The 21,151-nt window shown below is 31.0% G+C and overlaps 1 pseudogene; it reads left to right on the top strand.

The window, feature by feature from the left end:
• Window positions 1-16,873, top strand: part of LOC100913612 — a 66,072-nt pseudogene extending 49,199 nt beyond the window's left edge.
• The last annotated feature ends 4,278 nt before the right edge of the window (window positions 16,874-21,151 follow it).

The raw sequence follows: 21,151 nt of genomic DNA, 5'->3' as shown, positions 1-21,151 counted from the left end.
TATCCATCTTACCTTGGGGACTTTTTCCTAGGGCATTCATTAATGACTTGTACATTTCTTTTTTCTAAGATGGTGGTATTTAGGGATTCAGTTTCCCAATCTAGTAATCTAAGTAATTTATATTTTCATAAATATTCATCAGTTTCACTCAGATTTTCCAATTTATCAGCATATAATAGTACAAAATATTACCTAATGATTGCTTTTATTTCTTCTTCATTGGTAGTGATTTCACCCTTTTCCCTTTTTATACAGTGTATTTGGTTTGCTTCTTCTTTTTTCATCAAATTCACCAATTACTTATCTATCTGGTTTTTGTGTTGTTGTATGATTGTTTATTTGGTTGTTTTTGTCCTTTGCTTTGACTTTCAATCTTATTATTCTAACATTTTATTTTCCAGATTTCTAAATGGGTACTAAATTGGATATTCTTAATTTATTCTTTTTCAAGTTTTTGTTTTACTATTATTGTTATTGTTTCTTTTTATTTGCATACTCACTTTATTGATCTGATGTTTTCCCATTTTGTTGACTGCAAAAATTTAGAGAAATTAGTTTTCCACAAAAGGCTATTTTAGCTGCACCCCATAAATTTTGGTTGTTTCTATGACTCACTTTGTTCTTTGACTCACTTATTCTTGAGGATTAAATTATTGTTTATACAATTAAGTTTTAATCTATATTTCCACTTTCATTTATTGAATGTAATTTTTATTGCATTATTATCCTAAAAGATTGTATTTAATGATTTTGTCTTTCTACATTTGATTTTGAGAGTTCTATTATTATTATTACATGGTCTATTTTTTCTAGGTGCCATGTGCTGCTGAGAGAAAGGCATGTTCTTTTCTGTTCCCATTCAGTTTTCTTCAATAATCTGTCATACCTAATTTTTCTAATTTTCTATTTACACCCTTTGATTATTTTGTTTGTTTGTTTGTTTCCTTTCTGGCTGATTTTATAAGAGTTCTGAGAGGAACAGCGACATCAGTATTTAGAATTGACATTGTTTCATTGTCTATGGCTATTTTTGCTTTTGATATTTTTTTTCTGTGATCAGGGTTACTAGCTATTTGTTTGTTTGGTTTTTTAAACTTCAGCTAAACTAGCCCCTTACCTTTATTCTGTGTGCATCTCTGTTTCAATTGCATATCTTGTAAAGAATAAATTGTAGGATTCTGGGTTTTGCTCAATGTCTGCTTCCATTTTATGGGAGAGTTCAGGCCATTCATATTCAAAATTATGATTAATACCTGTGTATTCCTTTCCATCCTATTCTTCCTGTTTTTCTTCTTTCTCCGTTCAGCCTTTCCCACCTCACTAATGTTTTACTTCTGTCTACAAACTTTTCTGATCTGCCCACCATTCTAAAATGATCCCCACCTCACATTTATGCTATCTCCTAATTACCTGTTGGATAAAAAAGATTTCCATATTCAAGTGCTTATGCAGATTATTTCCTTTCAGAAGCTATAATGACTAGAGTAAGGTTCAAATGATGCTCATTATCTAACCTCCTATTTTTCCTTCAACTGTAAAAGTCTTTGACATCTCTTTATGTAAAATAATATGCACCATCCTATCTCTCCCTTCTTCTGAAACCAGAATACTATTCTCTCTCCTCTCTTTTTATAATGTCATTTTTTTCAAATTCATCTTATACCCATAACCTCTGTCTATATATATTCTCTCTAAGTGTACTATTACTAATATAATTTTAAAGAATTTTAAGTATCATAAAGATGAAAATACTATCTGAACTAATCTATTTATGTAGTACTATATCAATCAAACTCCCAAGAAACTATTTTACTGACCTAGACAACAAAATTCACCTGGAAGAACAAAAGGTCAAGAATTTCAAAGCAACTAATGAAGAGAAAAGCTAATGAAGAGAAAAGCAAATGAAGGTGGCCCAGCTGTATCAGGTCTAAAACTATATTATAAAGCAGCAATCATCAAAACCATTTGGTACTGGATAAGAAATAAAGAAGTTGATCAGTGGAACAGGTTAGGTTCACAGAATAAAATAGTCAATGACTACAGCAATCTAGTATTTGACAAACCTAAAGGCCCCAACTTTTTGGATAAGAATTCACTATTTGACAAAAACTTCTGGGAAATTAAAAACTAGTTCAGCAGAAAGTAGTCACAGACCCACACTTAACACTGTATATCAAGATAAGGTCAAAATGGGTTCATGATCTAGGCATAAAAAATGATATTATAAATAAATTAGAAGAACACAAGATTTATGGAAGAAGAAGGAATTTGTGATCAAAGAAGAACTAGAGACCATTACTGATCACAAAATAGATAATTTTGATTATATTAAGTTAAAAAGTTTTTGTACAAACAAAACTAATGCAGATAAGATTAGAAGGAAAGCAATAAACTTGGAAAACACTTTTATATCCAAAGGATCTGATAAGTGTCTCATTTCTAAAATATATAGAGAATTGACTCAAATTTATAATAGTTCAAGCCATTCTCCAATTAATAAACTGTCAAAGGATATGAACAGACAATTTTCAGATGAAGAAATTAAAACTATATATAGTCACATGAAAAGGTGCTCTAAATCACTGTTTATCAGAGAAATGCAAATTAAGTCTGTCATTTTGGCTAAGATGACAGGAAAATATAATGACAAATGTTGGAGGGAATGTGGGAAAACTGGGACACTGATATATTGTTGGTGAAACTGAATGGTTCCAAGCATTCTAGAGAGCAGTTAGGAATTATGCTCAAAAAGTTATCAAGCTGTGCATACCCTTTGATCCAGCAGTGTTTCTACTGGGCTTATATAACAAAAAGATCTTAAAGGAGGGGAAGGGACCCACATGTGCAAAAATGTTTGAGGCAGCCCTCTTTGTTGTGGCTAGAAACTGGAAACTGAGTGGATATCCATCAATAGGAGAATGGCTGAATAAATTATGGCATATGAAAGCTATGGGATACTATTATTCTGTAAGACCAGCAGGATAATTTCATAGAGATTTGGAGAGACCTGCATGAACTGATGCTAAATGAAATGAACAGAACCAGGAGATCATTATACATGGCAACAAGAAGACTATACGACAATCAATTCTGATAGACATGACTCTCTTCAACATTGAGATGATTCAAACCAGTTCCGCTTGTTCAGTGATGAAGAGAGCCATCTACACCCAGAGAGAGAAACATGGGAACAGAGTGTGGAACACAACATAGCATTCTCACTCTCTCTGTTAGTATTTCCTTTCATTCTGTTTTCTTTCTCAGTTTTTCTTTTTCTTCCTTCTTGATCTGATTTTTCTTGTGTATAAATATCTATAAATATATTAGATTTAATATGTATTTCAACATATTTAACATGTATTGGACTACCTGCCAGCTAGCGGAGGGAATGTGGAGAGGGAGGGGAAAATTTGGAGCAAAAGGTTTTGCAAGGGTCAATGTTGGAAAAATTACCCATGCAAATGCTTTGTAAAAAAAAAAAACAAAAACTTTAACACACAAAAAAAAATTAAGTATAATTTTCTCATTAGGGATACAAACAGTAGCTTTTTTTAATATTAATTTGCCTTTTTATCTGTTTATGCTTCACTTGGTATTGATATTGGGGGTCAGATTTTTTATTTAATTATGGTCTTCTGTTAATGAAAACTTTTTTTTTTCTGTTTCATTGAATGACCACTTTTCCCCCTGGAAGTATCATCCTTAATTTTGCCAGGTAGGTGATCCTTGGCTGTAGTTCATTCATCTTTCAGAATCTCATGTTTCATGACCTCTGGTCCTTTAATGTTATAGCTGCCTAATACTATGCCATTGTGTGTGACTCCTTGATATTTGAAATGGTTTTTTTGAAGTATTGTATTTTTGTAGTGTTTTTTCCTTAATCTGATAGTTCTGAAATTTGACTATTAAGATTCTTGAAGTTTTTATTTGGGGATCTCTTTCTTGAAGTGATAAGTGGATTCTTTCAATTCCTATTTTTCTCCCTCTGGTTCCAAGACATCAGGACAATTTTTCTTGATAATTTCTTGAAAGATGCCATTCATGTGCTACTTTTGATTATGGCTGTCAGATAGTCCAATGATTATGATATTACCTCTCCTGGATCTATTTTCCAGATCTTTTGTTTTTCCCATGAAGTCTTTTTTTTTAAAACAATTTCTTCCATTTTAAAATATGTGTTTTGTTTGATTGATTCTTGATGTCATAGAGTCATTAGCTCCTATTTGTTCAATTCTAATTTTTAAGGTTTTTTCCTTGATTAACTCTGGTACTTTATTTTCAATTTAGCTAATTTTACTTTTTAAACAGTTTTTCATTTTTTCCCATTATTTTCCAATAATTTTTGTATCCCTTTCATTGCTTTTCCTAACTTTTCTTCTACTTCTTTTATATGATTTTTAAGCCACTTTGTGAGCTCTTCCATGAGTTCTTTTTGGGTTTAAGACCACTTTCCATTTATTTATCTTTGAGGCTTTACCCATAGATGTTTTGATATTGTTGCCTTCTTGTAAGTTTGTATCTTGTTTTTCTCTGTCACCATATTAATTTTCTATGGGCAGATTATTTTTTCTTGTTGTTTTTAATTATTGTTCTTGTTTGCTCATCTCCCCCATCTTTGTATCTCTCTCTCACACACATATATACACATACACACAAACACATGCCTTTGACCTTTTTCTTTTTTAAATTTGAGTTTTGTTCCCAAAGTGGAAGGGCTACTTTTTCAAGATTTTTATGCCAGAAGCTACAGGCTTTGGCTATTAATTTGATGCTCCACTGATGTTACCCTGAAAAAAATGGATGACCTCTGTGGCTGAGGCTAGTTGTGGGCTTGGGGTGAATGGTGGATGTCAGTATTGATGAATGTAGGGGTCTGGCAACTTACTTGGTTCTGAGCTAGGGTCTTAGTAATTGTGTCTTGTATGTTCTGAGTCATTTCTCTTGATACATTGCAGCATGTGGTGGATGGATGTGTTGGGGGATGCCTGTTTACCTGGGGCTATGCTGAGGCACATAGATATCTGGCTTCTGAAGAACACCTATTTGATTGGGACTGAAGGAAGTGGTGATTCTCAGAAATAGAGTCCACAGACTTTCCTGGTTTTGCCAAGGTATGTGAGGGGTCCTAATGTTAGTATACATCCATTTCAGCACACTGGAACTCAGGATCTTCTACTGGCTTGTTGAGGTAGGGTTTGCTGTTGCCTCCCTGAGAAGCTTCCTATCTTGATCTATACCCTCTCCCTCATATTTGAGTAAATTACCCTTCCTGCTAATCCTCTAAGTTTCCTGGGCTAATTTTGTTTTTTGTTTTTTTTTGTTTTTTGTTTTTTGTTTTTTTTTAGTTCTGTCTCTTTGCTGGTGTCATCATTTCAGAATGATCTTGGGGTGTTATTTTATTGTTGACCAGAGCTAAACATAGGAGGTTGCAGTGAACCATTGCATACTCTGCTATCTTGGCTTCAAGAAGTAGAGTCCAAAATGATCACTTTTTGTATATGTGATTCTATACTTAATGAACCCTAGAAATTTGGAAAATTCATAGTCTATTCACAGATAACTAACATTTCTACATGATAGCATTAAAATCCAGTAGACGAAGATAAATTCTAATAATTTAAGCACAATAATTTCATAGATTCAATTACAAAACACTCATAAACATACAGAACCCAGAAATTGCAAAAAAAAATCCTCATGATTAGAGCTGGTTAATATAATAATAATGAGAATATTAATTGTTAATTTACATATTTTTTTGGTTGGATGTTGTCCTTTTTGTACTTGAAGAGGAGGAAAATGATATAAATATGTTAGAATCAAGTAACAATATGGTTGATTAGAATATGAGCCTATAATACTCTACCACTGATTGGGTACAAATAGTCCATGTGAACATTTGAGATAGATTTTCTAACTTGGGTATCTCACATTTCTTTTGACATCAAAGACATGCATACCATTTTACATATTCAGTATAATATCAAACTACTGAAATTACCTTATGGAACTAAAATAATAAAATAGAGATATCAAGCAATGGAATAGAATAGATACGCAAGGTAACAAAGTTTATTTATAAGTATAGTGATTTTTAAAAAAAAATCCAGTTACTAAAAAAAAAGACAATATTTATTTACTTTACAATTTGAAAATTGAATATCAGTATGGGAAGATTAAGTTTAATTCAACATTTCACACTATATGCCAAAATAAGCTCCAAATGTATGTAGGATGTAGCTGTAGGATGTCAATATAAACAAATTAGAGAACTGCATACTAAGAAGATGCCTAACCACTGGACAATGGTTGAACAAGTTGGGGTATTTTTAGCATATTTGTTGTTCAGTTATTTCAATCATGGCCACCTTTTTATGACAACACCCCATTTTTTCTCAGTTTTCTTGGCACACCTACAAATTTCCTCCTTTCCTTTCTCCAACTCATTTTGCAGATGAGGAAAATGAAGAAACAAGGTTAAATGATTTGCCTAGTCACATAGATAGTAAATGTATGAAATCAAATTTGAATTCAAGTGTTACTGACTCTAATCTTGGTACTCAATCACTGTGCCACCTACCTGTATAATAGAATATTATTATAAGAAATGAAAAAACAAAGTCATTTCAATCAGACCTGGAAAACTTTCATGGCTTGACTAAAGAAAAGTGAACAGAGTCAGAAGAGTGATAATATTATAATTCCAATCTTTTAAAACCATTTATTTTAAAGATGCTAATAAAAATTTAAATATATATAATATAAAATAAAAAATAAAATAAATAAAAATAAAAAATATATAAAACAAAAATAAAATATTAAATATTAAAATAATAAAAAATAAAATATAAAATAAAATGAAGTCAGAAGAAAATTTTATACAATAATAATGCTTTGAAGACAAACAATTTTAAATTGTATAAGAACTATCATCAATACAATTATCATGCAAAATTCTAAAGGAAAAATGATAAAATATTGTTGTCTACTTCCTGACAGAAAGATAATGGATTCAAGGTTAAAAATGAGGCATATTTATGTTCTTTTTTCTTTTTATACTTTTTTCTTTCTTGCTTCCTTCCTCCTTTCCTTTCTTTCTCCCTTTTTCTTGCCTTCTCTCCTTCTTTCCTTTCTCTCTCTCTCTGTCTCTCTGTCTCTCTCTCTCTCTCTCTCTCTCTTTCTCTCTCTCTCCTTTTCTCTCTTTTTCATTAAAAATAAAAACAATTGGAAACAATTTAAAATTTTTTTAATTATCTGAAAACTATGACAACAACAAAAAGATACAGGATAGCATTTTTTTCTTTTTTTTTAAGTAGTTTATTTTTCCAAAACACATCTTATGATTTCTTTGGGATACAGACCTAGAAAATACATTACTGGATGCACAGTTTGATAGCCCTTTGCATGTACTTCCAAATTCTCTCCATTGGTTGGATCATTTCACAACACCTCCAGAAAAATACTGCTCTGATATACTAGAACCAGAGGGCAAAATAGGCATCAAAAGAATAACTCAAATCACCTCTTGAAAGATATCCTACAAGGAAAAGTTCAAGAAATAGTGTAACAAAATTCCAGAACTAAAAGGTCAAGAGGAAAGAAACAAATTGACAAGACATAGTCAAGAATTCTTAGGATTTGGCAGTTTCTACAATAAAGGATCGGAAGGCTTAGGATACCATATTCCTTAGGGCAAAGGACCTTAGGTTACAACCAATAATCAATAATACTGAGTATAATCTTTATTTCCTCTTCTATTAATTTGGGCAATTTATATATTTGAAATAATCATCCATTTCATTGAGATAGTCAAATTTGTTGGCATAAAAATGGTCAAAATTACTCCTAATTAGTGCTTTAATTTCTTCTTAATTGTAAGTATTTTTTTTCATTTTTGACTGGTAATTTGTTTTTTTTTTTCTAACCAAATAAACCAATCTTATTTATTTTGTTAGTTTTTATTAGTTTAATAGTGTTCTTACATTACATTTTATTAAAACATCATTTAATTTTCAGAATTACAAATATGGTATTTATTTGGAGGTTTTAATTTTTTCTAGCTTCATTAGTTGCATGCTCAATTCACTGATATCCTCTTTCTCTATTTTATTTATACAAGTATTTAGAGAGATAAGGATTTCCCTAAAATTTGCTTTGCTTGCATTCCAATAGTTTTAGTATGTCGTCTCATTATTGTCATTCCTTTAGATGAAATCATTGATTATTTCTATGACTTGATATTTGACCCACTCATTATTTAGAATTATATTGTTAATTTTCAATTAGATTTTAGTTATCTTTCAAGGTAGGAGGTGAATCTTTAATGAAGCAGAAGGACTTTCAATCATTTCTGATGAAAAGACCAGAACTAAACAGAAAATTTGATCTTCAAATACAAGACTCAAGAGAAATATAAAAAGTTAAGCAGGAAAGACAAATAGCATATTATTTAAAGATTGAACTGTTTATATACCTACATGGGAAAATGATATTTGTAACTCTTGAAAACTATATCTTTTCTGAGGACAATTACAAGGAGAATATATAGACAGGGTCCATAACTTTGATGTGATGATTTTTTTTTCTTTATTAAAGCTTTATTTTTTCAAAACATATGCATGGTTGATTCTTCAACATTAACCCTTGCAAAATCTTATGTTCATATTCTTTTTCCTTTTTCCCCTATCCTGTCCCCTAGATGGCAAATAGTCCAATATACGTTAAACAGGGTATAGAAATATATATTAAATCTAATATATGCATACATATTTATGCAGTTATCCTGCACAAGAAAAAAAAATCAAATCAAACCAGAAAAAAAGATAAATAAAATAAAATGCAAGCAAACAACAGAAAGAGTGATGTGATAATATTTTTAAAAAGACATTTTGGGGTGGTAAAAGTATTGTACTATGAAAAGAGGAAAGGGGAGATAAAATGAGGTAAATTAGATCATTTTAAAAAGGCACAAAAGACCTACTACTAGAGAAAGAAGGGAACAGGATAAGCATTGTCCAAAGCTTAATCTCATTAGATTTTATTCAAAGAGTCATATACACATTCCATTAATATAGAAATTTACCTTAACTAGAGAGAAATAAAAAAAAAAAAGAAAAGGAAAAGAAAAGAGACAGGTTGGATAGGATAGAGGGCAGAAACAGCAGGGAGAAGGGTTAATTAAGGGAAGGAAGAAGTAGTGGTAGAAGGGAGGGGAGGTTGAGGGAAGGTGTAGTGAGAAACAAAACACTGGTAAAGAAGAATAGAGTAGAACGAGAGAATAAAGTATAAACAGGAGAAAATAGAACTGAGTGAAATACACAGCTGGTAATCATAACTGTGAATATGAATGCAATGAACTCTATAAAACAGAAGTAGATAGTGGTGAATTAAAAAGCAGAATCATATGATATATTGTGTATAAAAACACATTTGAAACAGAGTAATAACATACTGAGTAAAATAAAAAACTGAAGCAGAATTTATATTTTAACTGAAACATAAAAATAACTCTAATCTCTGAAAAAGCAAAAGCAAAAAGAAATCTAAAAAAATCTCTAAAAGGAAATCAGCTACATCATATTAAAAGGAATCATAGACAATGAAATAATATAAATATTAAATCCATATGCACAAACTAGTATGACCTACAAATTCTTAGAAAAAAGGTTGTCAGTTATAGCAAGAAATAAACAGCAAAACTATAGAAGCAAGGGACCTCAACTTCCCCCTCTCAGAATTAGATGAATCTAATAACAAAATAAACAAAAAAGAAATTAAGGCAGGGAATAGAATTTTAGAAAAAACTTAGATATGGTAAACCTCTGGAGAAAATTGAATGGAAATAGGAAGGAATATACTTTTCTCAGTGATACATGGTACCTACAAAAAAACCGACCATGTATTAGGGCAAAGAAATCTCACAATCAAATGCAGAAAGTTGGAAATAGTAAATACATCCTTTTCAGATCATGATTCAATAGAAATTACATACAATAAAGAATAAAGGGCCAGAAAAAGAAAGATTGTGTAATGATCAGCTATGGTAGACTGAGCTCTTCTCAGCAATTTAGTGCTCTAAGGCATTGCCACTAAATTTTGTGTGGAAAATGCCATTCTCACTCAGAGACAGAACTGTGGAGACTGCAGATCAAAGCATACTATTTTCACTTTTTTTCTTATCTTTTTTTTTTGTTTCTTTTTCATCATTTTTTACCTTTTCTTCTGATTTTTCTCTCCTAACATGACTCATATGGAAGTGTTAAAAAATTGAAGCACATATATATGTGTGTATATATATATATATATATATATATATATATATATATATCTAAAAATGAAAAAAAGGGTTAGTTTTTAATGTACGGAATTTATTATATACTTTTTTAAAAAGCTGCATATTTTAGAAATTTGCATGTTAACAAACAATTTTCCTTTTCTGTTTTTTATATAAAAATCTTCATCATTTTATAGAAATTCAAAGTTCAGATTAAATGCAAATTTCCCAAAAGAAACTCTTAAAAAAGAAATCTACTTAGAGTGTTCCTTTTACCTACACTATCAAAGCACTTTGCAATTCTCTTTCCTTATCATTATATATCATACCTTGTCATACACTATTTTGCATTATAATTACTTGTGTCCTATCATTATCCATTCTATTCTGTACACACCAGGAAGAAAAATAATACTGGTTTATTTCAATTAAATCTAATTCAACAAGCATTTATTAGTTACATAGCAAAATTCAAAGCACTACACTGAAATTGAAAAGTGAAGAATTGAACCATCAGTGGTTTCAAGAAGTTTACATTCAACTTTATAAGAGGAAAGGGAGGCAGGATACAAAAAAAATTAATAAGTAAATATAACATATTTTAGGAAGAAAACTGTAATGGGCCAGAACTCTGGAGAAATATACTTTCAAGTACACTTAGCTCTATACAGAAAACAAATAGCAATAATTATGGAGAGCAAGGAATCCTTTGCTTATTATGTGAATACTGAACTTAGGCTTCAATGAGGTAAGGGTTTATGGACATGGTGATGATGAAAGAATATACTCCAGGATTAGAGAAGGAGGTTTGTAAGAATTCATAGAAGTGGAAAATCTTTGAATTTACTTTATTTCCTTCAGTGAAACAGGCAATCAGAAAACATTTGTTGAATCCAATCAAATCTGTCATTGATAAATCACAAATGACAAACTGTCAAGGAGATTAATTGATTTTCTTATAACTCCATTTACAATCCCTTTAACTTTATTTTACTTTATGATTTTTCCCCTTTAACTTTCCAAATCAAAATGTCCCACCTAAGCTATCATTCTTGTGCTAACTTCCTGTCTCATAATGAAGGTTCTTGAAAGGAAAAATTCTTCATTTGTTACTTTGTACACAGAACATTTCACTTTGCATGAGCTCATGGAAGTCTTTCCAAGTTTTTCTGAGAATATGATTTTCATTGTTTTTGTAGTACAATAATATTCCATCACAATAATATACCACAATTTGGTCAGCCATTCTCCAATGGATGGACATACTTACAATTTCAAATTATTTACCAAAAAAGAGAGCTGTTATAAATATTTTAATACATATAGGTTCTTTTCCTTTTTTGTTATTTTTTATCTCTTTAGGGATATAGACTTAGTAGTAGAATGTAGAATTTTATACCCTTTTGGATGTAGGTCCAAATTGCTCTACAGATTGGTTGAATCAGTTTATGATTCAACTAACAATACATTAAGGGTTTCCTTTTCCCATATCTCCTTAACCATCTGTAATTTTCCTTTTCTGTGCTATTTGCCAATCTGATAGGTATGAGATAGCATCTCAGATTTTTTTAAATTTGCATTTTTCAATCAATGGTAAGTGGGGGAATTTAAAAAAATATCGCTGTATTTTTATTAGTTCATCTGAAAACTCCACATTTTTTTAAATCATTAATTAACTGGGGAATGGCTATTAGTTTTATCAATTTAACTCACTTCTCTATATGTTTAAGATATGTGACCTTTATTAGGGAAATGTGTTTCATTTCCTCCCACAGTTTCTATAACTAACTGCATTATCCTTTATATTAACTCCCTTTGTTTATTTTATTGTCATTCATTTCAAAATGTCCCTCTTCAAAAGTGTTTTGTTTATGACTGCTACTCTTAGTCTACTCTCCCTTCTATCACACTCCACTTCTCTTATCTCCTTGACTTCCTACTTCCCAGTAAAGTAAAATAGATTCATATACCCATTTGAGTTTATTATTCACTTTTTGAGCCAATCTTGATGACAGTGAGGTTCATTGTCTCCCCCACATTCCACATCTTCACACCCCATATAAAATCTTTTTCTTCCCTTTTTTATGCAAAATAATTTACCCCATTGTACCTCTTCTTTTCCCTTTCTTCCAGTACATCTTAATTTTAGGTTTTTAATCTATTATCCCTACATATTTACTCAAACCTATGCCCTCTGCTAATATACTTTTTCTTACTGCCCTAATAATGAAAAAAGTTTTTATGAGTTGTGAGTATCAGTTTCCCATAGAGAAAAGTAATCAATTTATCCTTATTAAAAACTCTTATGATTTCCCTTCCTGTGTACCTTTTTATGTTTCTCTTGAATCTTATATTTGAAAGTCAAAATTTCTATTCAGCCCTGGTCTTTTTGCCAGGAATACTGATAATTGAATTGTTTCTTTGTGGATGGTTGCAATATTTTCTCTTTAATCAGGTAACTCTGGAATTTGACTATAATATTGCTGAGAGCTTTTATTTTGGTATCTTTTTTAGGAGGTGATTGGTGGATTTTTTTTCATTTTTCAGTTTATCCTTTGGTTATTGATTATCAAGCAATATCCCTTAATAATTTCTTCAAAGATGATGTTTTGGATATTTTTTTGATGATGTCTTTCAGTGCTTCTTTATTTCTAGATTCTCTCTCCTGAATCTATTTTCTAGGTCAATTGCTTTTCCAATGAGATATTTTACATTTTCTTCTGTTTGTTCTAATTCTTTTGCTTTTTTCTTGTTGTTTCTTGATTCCTTATAAAATCATTTGCATTCATTTGATCAATTTTTTTAAGAAAGTATTTTCTTTTGTAAGCTTTTGTTAATTCCTTTTTCCATCTGGCCAATTCAAAGACCTATTTCTTTAGTGAATTTTTATGCATTTTTTCTATTTGACCAATTTTGCTTTTCAAGGCATTTTATTCTAATTTTTTTCAATAACTCCTTTACCATTTAATCTAGTTGGTTTTTTAAGATGCTATTTTGTTCAGTATTTTTTGTGTCTCATTTATGAACCAATTGACCCTTTGTTCATAATTTTCTTGCATCATTCTTATTTCTCTTCCTAATTTTTCCTCTAACTCTCTTACAGTATTTCAAAATTATTTTTTAACCCTTCTATGGCCCCAGATCAATTCTTTTTTTTTTTTTTTTTGAGCCTTTAGATGGTGTTTTTAGATGATGTTTTTATCTTTATCTTCTACTAAGTGTATGTGGTCTTGATCTTCATTGACATCATTGTAACTTTCTATGACTAGAATATTTTCTGTTTTCTACTTTTTCCTTTTTTTTTGACTTATAACTCTTTGTTAAAGTGAGCTTCTGCTTCTAGGATGAAGTATATACTATTCCAAGGTCCTAGGGTTGTGTGCAGCTGTTTTCAGAGAAATTTTCAGCTTGTAAGTTTTCAGTTCTTGCAAGGAGATATATATTTACTACTTTCCTGGCCTGTGCACTGGTCGTGAATGACCACAAACACTCCTTTATTCCCAGTATTGTGAGGAAGATCTCTGCTACACATAGAGGAAAGCTTGTGCTCCTTTTTATTCTGTGGCTGCCACCCACCAGATCCAAGTATGGGCAAGTCAATGTAGACCTGCCTCACGTACTCGAAAAGAGAACCCTATAAATTTCTTTCTGTAAAGTTTTTTGATCCCCTTACAATCTGTGGGCTGGGAGTTATGGTGCTGATTCAGTCACTCCCAAAGCCTGTTCCTTCTTTATTGGGGCCCTATTTTTCCTCTTGCCCCTGTGCTTAACTGCACTCCACTTTTACCTGGTGTTACACATCTTTCCAATTGACCTTCTAAATTATCTTTGGCTGGAAATTTATTTCACCCCATTCTTTTGTGGCTTCTTCAACTTTAGAAATTGTTTTATGGCATTGTTTATAGATTTGTAGATGGGTTAACTCAAACAAGGCTTTTTTTTTTTTTAGGCATCTTAGTTTCATCTCTTATCTACTATTTTAGATAAGCCTCAGTACATTCTAACCATTTAAAAATATCTTTCTATGTCTATGCTACAATTGTTTACTTCTCTTTAACTAATTTCCTTTTCTCTATGTAATTTTCCATGTCTTCTTAAATTTTGCATTCTCTAAAGAATTATGAAACATAAGTAATTTCATTAATTTATTTTGTCTACCAATTTATTTTCCTTTTAAAATCTTTTAATAACATATATGGATATATAAATATATCTACACAAAAAAATTACCTTTTGAGCTTTCATGCTTCTTAAGTCATACTCTCCTTTAGCCTAATCAGATTGTTATATTCTTATCTTATCAGAATTTTGTCAATATATTTTTCAAAGTTTATATTTCTGATTCTTTCCAGTATAAGTTTTTCTTGCACTCTCCTCTTATCATTTTCTTTCATTTCTACTTTCATGTGTCCTTAGAAAGTTGGGAGGTGTCAAGTTTCTGCCATTAACTTTATGCCCTCATTAGTAATGTTCCTTAAATTTTAGGTGTCCATACACCCCATTTCCATTTAACTATTTAATAATTGTATTTAGTTTTACAAAGGAATATTTACTTAAATGTCTAGCAAAAATAAATTTCCTCCTTGTACTATTATTATATGGCCTTATTTCTATCAGTTTTAAAATTCAAAATGTCTTCTTTCTTTCCAGCAGGCTTTTTTTATTTATTACAGTGTTTCATTCCTGTGAGTACATTGGTAAAGATTCTAATAACTACAGGTGTTCTCTGTTGTTTTATCTCTGTACCCCTACTCCTCTTTCCTTCTTCCCTTCCTGACTTTGTGATGTTGAGAAGGTAGAAAGTGCCTGATATTGTGCCAATGGTTATCAGTTAATCAAATGGAATTCCCATGAAATGATTAGGAAACTTCTATAAGTGCAAGGAAAGGAAATGAATAAATTAAGCGAGTTTATTTTGCACGTACTTATGATTACAACTGATTTGTTCGAAGAAAGAAAAATCACTGACATATTTCTTTCTTGGGTAAAAAATAGTGCCTCAATTGGGACTTTACTCAGGTCTCTTAAATAAATAATGGATACAGATGGTCTTCTTTTTTCTATTTTGAAGTCAAGGGGTTAAACATAGATAGGAACTAATCAAAACTATTAAGGGAATATTGAAGCTAGTACCAATAGTTGATGACAGATGTAGGGCTCTCTGTATATGAACCATAACTTACTCAAATTCTCTATTCCCAAATTTTGGCATTTCTTAAAATATTTTCTAACTATTCTGAAGAAACATTAATAAAGTGAATGTCCTAGTTTGAATATCCATGCTAACTTACATTTAATACATTTCCATAATATTTTATATTGAAAAATCTTCAATCAACTATTATATATTTGATTTAAAATCTGTTCAAATATTTCCTGCTTAAAATGTTAATAATCCTTCCCTTCTTTCCTTCCCTCATAAAAGTGAATGTTTTTGTTTTTAATTCTATGGGACATATTATAAATATCTTTGGAAAAAACATGTTTATGTAAATGTTTCTCTGTCATATTTTCATTATCTGACTAGCAAATAGTTTAATAAATGTTTAGTGTTTGCTTTTTGAGAAAATTGAAGAATTCTCAGATTTCTAACTACAGTTATATCTTTACCCTTTAGCTAACATATTTGGGTATTTTCCTACAAAATCAAATCCATGCATATCGGCAAGCTGCAACTAAATGTCTGGTATGTGCAGAAAAAATTTCCAAGGAATGTAAAGACCAAAAAGAAAGTTTCCTTGCCCTCAAAAAGTTTACAACCAGGAAGTGATGGCATCAGGTTCCACTCCATTTCTAAATGAAACATGAATGGCAGTTTCCTCACTTAGAATTAGATTTCTGTGGATACATATGTGTGCAGTTTCATCATGTCTGGGATCCCTAACTTATATAAATGCATATATATTATGTAGATGGCAGACAAACTATTTGCTACTTAGGTCCTAATTCTTTGTCTCTCTCCCAAAAAAATCATTTCTTTACAAATATTTTGTGGTCAGTTCTCAATTATCTGTGTCAATGACAAGCATAAATGAAATGGATATCCCATAGTAGCCCATAATCCAGAAACTTTTATAGTTGTTCGTTATACTAGTATCATGGTGAAGGCAACAGATTTGCATACTTCATTTTATTTTGCTTAGGCTGATTAGCCTTCATTCTCCTTCAGACTATAAAAGAGCCCCAAACCATCTGGGTGACAGGTGGAAACCAGTCTCTGATTACAAATATCCTGTGATAAACCAAGATCTAACTGCTTACTCAGGAGTGTTTTAAATTTACGAAATGCAACTACTGGTTTAACTTCAAAGTTCCAGTAGTTAATATGAAATCCTGTTGTTGCCAATAGGGGAAACTGAGAATCTTCTTAATGACTTTTGTTTTCTCTAAGAATAACACAGAATGATCTAAACATTTTATTATACTAATGATTAAGGATTGTGTTTTGAAATTTGCAGGTGGTACTCAGTATGTGAGGCTGAGTTTTAATTGTTTAAATCAACTTTTCATTTGTGTTGGCTTTATTTGCAGCCTCACGGGACTTTTCCAGAGCCCCAGAATGAACCAAAGGAAGAAGATACAGAACAGAATTTGTGAGATATTAGAAATGATGATCAGCTGAGATCTTAGAATATTCCCATTTTCTTCTTGAGAAATATATTTTCAGTTGTTTTTGTTGTTGTTTGTTTATTTGTCTTTCTTTTCCCCTTGGAAACAGGGAGCAAACATATGCTAATTAGATAAAGATTCCCAGTCACATGGATTAATAGCAATAGGTTTTTGGAGTGAGTCCCTGTTCTTCTGACAGTTTGGTGGACTAGTGTTAAAATGAGTGCTACAGAAACAATCAGGTGAAAAGTAGAGCTAGAAACCCTTAGTGAAAGTTTATGAATACTTAAAATAATTATTCCCAAGACTAATAGAGTAGAGCTATCAGACTTGCCACTTGAGTTCTATTTGCCATTCTTATTCATTTTCTACTCTCCAGATTGACACCCATCCTCCTATCCTTCTATGGTCTGTAAATATGGATGATTCAGAACCTCTTTTTAGGTACCTAGAAGTGGAAAGAATGTTTAAGGGGAGTAACAGCATTCTGAAAAATACCTATTTCATTTTAAATATCTAAAACTGAAGACCATATTGCTATTTGCCTGAATTTTATAAAGATGAGAAGTATAGCAAAGATGGGTAAAAACTTAAAGCCATAGATTTTTCCTGTACTGTAACAATATTTTGGAACAATATTTCATTTTCAAATATTGATATCAATATCATAGGATGAACATGCAATTCACCAAAATAGCCACATGGAGTTGGAAGGGTAGAAAAAACTATATATAAACTATATAAACTGAGTATGTCCTCTGTTGGGAAGAAGTAAACTCTGTCCCTTAGGAAAGTTCATTGTGTACAAGAATGTCCCAGTATACCAGAAAAGATCTTATACCACTGTATTGTTGCTTAGTGGACAAATGATTTATTTTACTCTCCTTAAGGTTAATTAATTTATTTATTATATATAAACTTAGAAAAAGCAGGATGTGATCTGGATATGGATTGCATTACTACGATACCACAACAACTGTCACCTGAAATACCTGCAAGTGCATACACAATCTTCACCACTATTATGCATAATGATGAAATTAGTCAAGAGAACATTTTCTTATACAGTTCAAGATAACTGTATAAATATCTATGCATTTAATATGTATTTCAACATATTTAACATGCATTAGACTACCTGCCACCTAGGGGAGGGGGTGTGGAGAGGGAGAGGAAAATTTGGAATAAAGGTTTTGCAAGAGTCAATATTGGAAAAATTAACCATGCATATGCTTTGTAAATAAAAATAATATATATTATAATATATATTGTAACAAAAATTTAAAAATGAATACCATTTTAAAAACTAAGGAAAATAGAGTTTGTTTTTTATGTCCTTTTATATTTATTGTCTTTGTTGAAAGTGAGCATTGTGAGTTCCTTTCGCTAAAACTGAAGGTGATAGACAGGATTCTATACAGAAAAGAGGCTTGATTGTAAAGGGAAAAACAATGTCTAATAATTTCACAATTTGGGTACCTTCTCTGTGACTGCTACTTTACTAGTTAACAGATTCGTTCTTTTTCCTGAAAATGAGTTTTGCGATTGTTCTTTATTTTGAAAATTCTTCTCCTATGTATACTCTTTTCCACTTGGTACCATTTCATATAAGTCTTTTCAATTTCCTTTAAAACTATCTGGGTTGTTTTTTTTTTCATTTCTTATAGAATAATAATACTATCAACAATACGATTATCATGTATTTAAAAATCTACCAGACATCATTAGATGGCTAGTAGATACAGATAAAAAACAAATAAGGGATGTGTGCTGGCAGGGTGCATAATATGGCCATTTGATGCAGATGGTAGAGTTAGAACAAAGCATTATAACTTCTGGTAAAAGAAGGGATGGCTGGGTTTTTGAGCCCTCTATGAAAAAAGCCTTCTCTTTCGAACTCTCCTATTAGAGGAAAAAAAGCAACTGAATTGAGGGATATTTTTGAGGTAGTATTGCCAAAGCTGAAACAGTCCTATACTACTATTATTACTACTATCTCTGCTACATGTACTTTACTTCTACTTCTCCTCTATATTTATATGTAATAATTTGTTTACTCATTCCTTAATAGAAATATATCACCTTAGTTCTTAATAGTTGGCTACCTTGAAACTAGATGCTTTTAATTCATTTGTCAATATAGGTACTTTCCCCTCTTTGTTTGACTTTACAAAACAGGCATAGTAATGGTATAGATGGAAAAAAGGGCAGTCACTATTTAGTAGCTTTTGGAGTATAATCCTAAATTGCTTTCCATAATGGTTGAAATAAATCTTATCTCCACAAGTGCTAAACATATCATATTTGAAAGTAGTAAAATTGATCAATATTAAATTTCTTTACTCTGTGTATGCAGAAAATGTTTAGAAAAGGGATTCTTAATTTGAATACATTTCATGCATTCTATTAACTTTATTGGTAAAATTATACATTTATTTTATTAACTTTTAATTTTTTTGTAATTCTACATATTTTAATTTATGTGTTTAAAAACATTATTTTGAAAGTTGCTCCATAGATTTTGCCAGACTATCAAAGTGATCCATGACAAATCCTGGATTAGATAGAAGTACAATTTCTTAGTTATAGAAATGTAGTGTTTTCCCTTTCATTCCTCTTCTATTTCCTCATCAGTACCCCAATTTGTATCTCTCCTTTAGAACTTCCATTCTGGGAAAGATTGTAATACCAAATGCTTTCCTAAACTTTAAAGTCTTTTGATCCCAATCTGGGTTGCTATGGTGACTCCCTCTTAATGAAATGTCTTTAGGGAATTTGGTTGAGGGCAGATTGCTAGCATAAAGAGTCATACCAAGGCTACCTGGAGAGACTGTGATTACTGGGGTGCTTCATTAGCTTTTTTGCTGAAACAGCAAAATCTCTTAATTCAGCCCTTTTTAAAATTTTTCATCAGCGATTAATTCAAATTTTCCTTTGTTCCTATGGAGACAGATTAGAATTTAGGACCTGAAGTATGGGAAGAGGTTTTATGTTTATTACTATGCAAGTAGACCAGGAGAAAGGCCAAAAAGAACAAAAAAAAAGAAGAATCTTACAGGGACCTAATGGTTTTATATGACTTAAAGATGATATTCTCTAATTGCCTAAGAGAAAGTTATTGAATGAATATATTCCTTCAAGCTTCAAGGGAAGTTGTAATACAAATTCAATGTCATCTTTGAGAGATTTTAAATTGATTAAAGGATCTTATTCTCCTAAATCTTCTCTTTCCCAAAATAAAAACTATTGTGTTTTACTGTGAGACAGGTTTATGAATGAATTGGAAAGAATGGTGTGCCTTGAAATTATTAATATTATTGTTGTTATTTATTATTATTATCTAAATACATGTGAAATGAGAACAGTAGAGATAGGTGAAATATTTTTCATGACCTTGTTTCTCTGCTCATAAATCTAGTAAATCTTATATCCAGCAGTTAATGCTAATCAATCACTATTTATTAAGTTCCTTCAAATTACAGGTTGAGTGAGTGCAGCATACACACACACACACACACACACACACCAGATTATTAAATTGTTCAAATGTAAATATATCAATTCAAAATGATTATTTTTACCAACTATTTTTTCTGCTGGCTTGCTTTATATGTTATTTTCAGATGAACTGATCATCTACTATATCTAGTGGGAATACTGGTAAGAACAATGTTTGATTATAGCCCCATCTGTTGAGTTAAGACTTCTTTTAGATCAAATTAATTTTAGAAATAATTGACACAGTTTTGCACTGATGGATCTACCACTAGGACTCTTAAAGGCAAAATTTTCAGCAGGTTGTTTTGATAATGATGATGAAAATGATTAGAAATTGCATAGCTCTATAAGGTTTACAACATTCTTATTTGAGCTTAATAATAAAACCTGGGAAGTAAATGTTATTATTTTCTCCACTTTGCAAATAAGGACACTAAGGTTGAGAAATATTCAGTGATTCCTTCAAGATCATGTTTTACATACACATGCACACACATATACACACACACACACAGAGAAATTTGTATGTGTATATGTGTGTATTTCTTTCAGCATGTTTGACCCAAGATTCTTCTACAATCCCCTTTTAGAATTTTCAAGGTTCTGATGTAGGAATATGCAAAACCTCAGAGGACCATATAGTCCAACATATACATTAAAAAACAAAAACAAAAGAAAACAAAAAAGAAACTCACAAAAGTATATGCAGACCAGCTGAGTCAGCTTCATTTAAATTTTACTATCACCTTCATCATGGCCTTGCCTCAG

This window comes from Sarcophilus harrisii, chromosome 5 (assembly GCF_902635505.1).
Source record: "Sarcophilus harrisii chromosome 5, mSarHar1.11, whole genome shotgun sequence".
Taxonomy (NCBI): Eukaryota; Metazoa; Chordata; class Mammalia; order Dasyuromorphia; family Dasyuridae; genus Sarcophilus; species Sarcophilus harrisii.
Note: the sequence above shows the minus strand (reverse complement) of the source record. Positions and strands in the feature narration are given on the sequence as shown.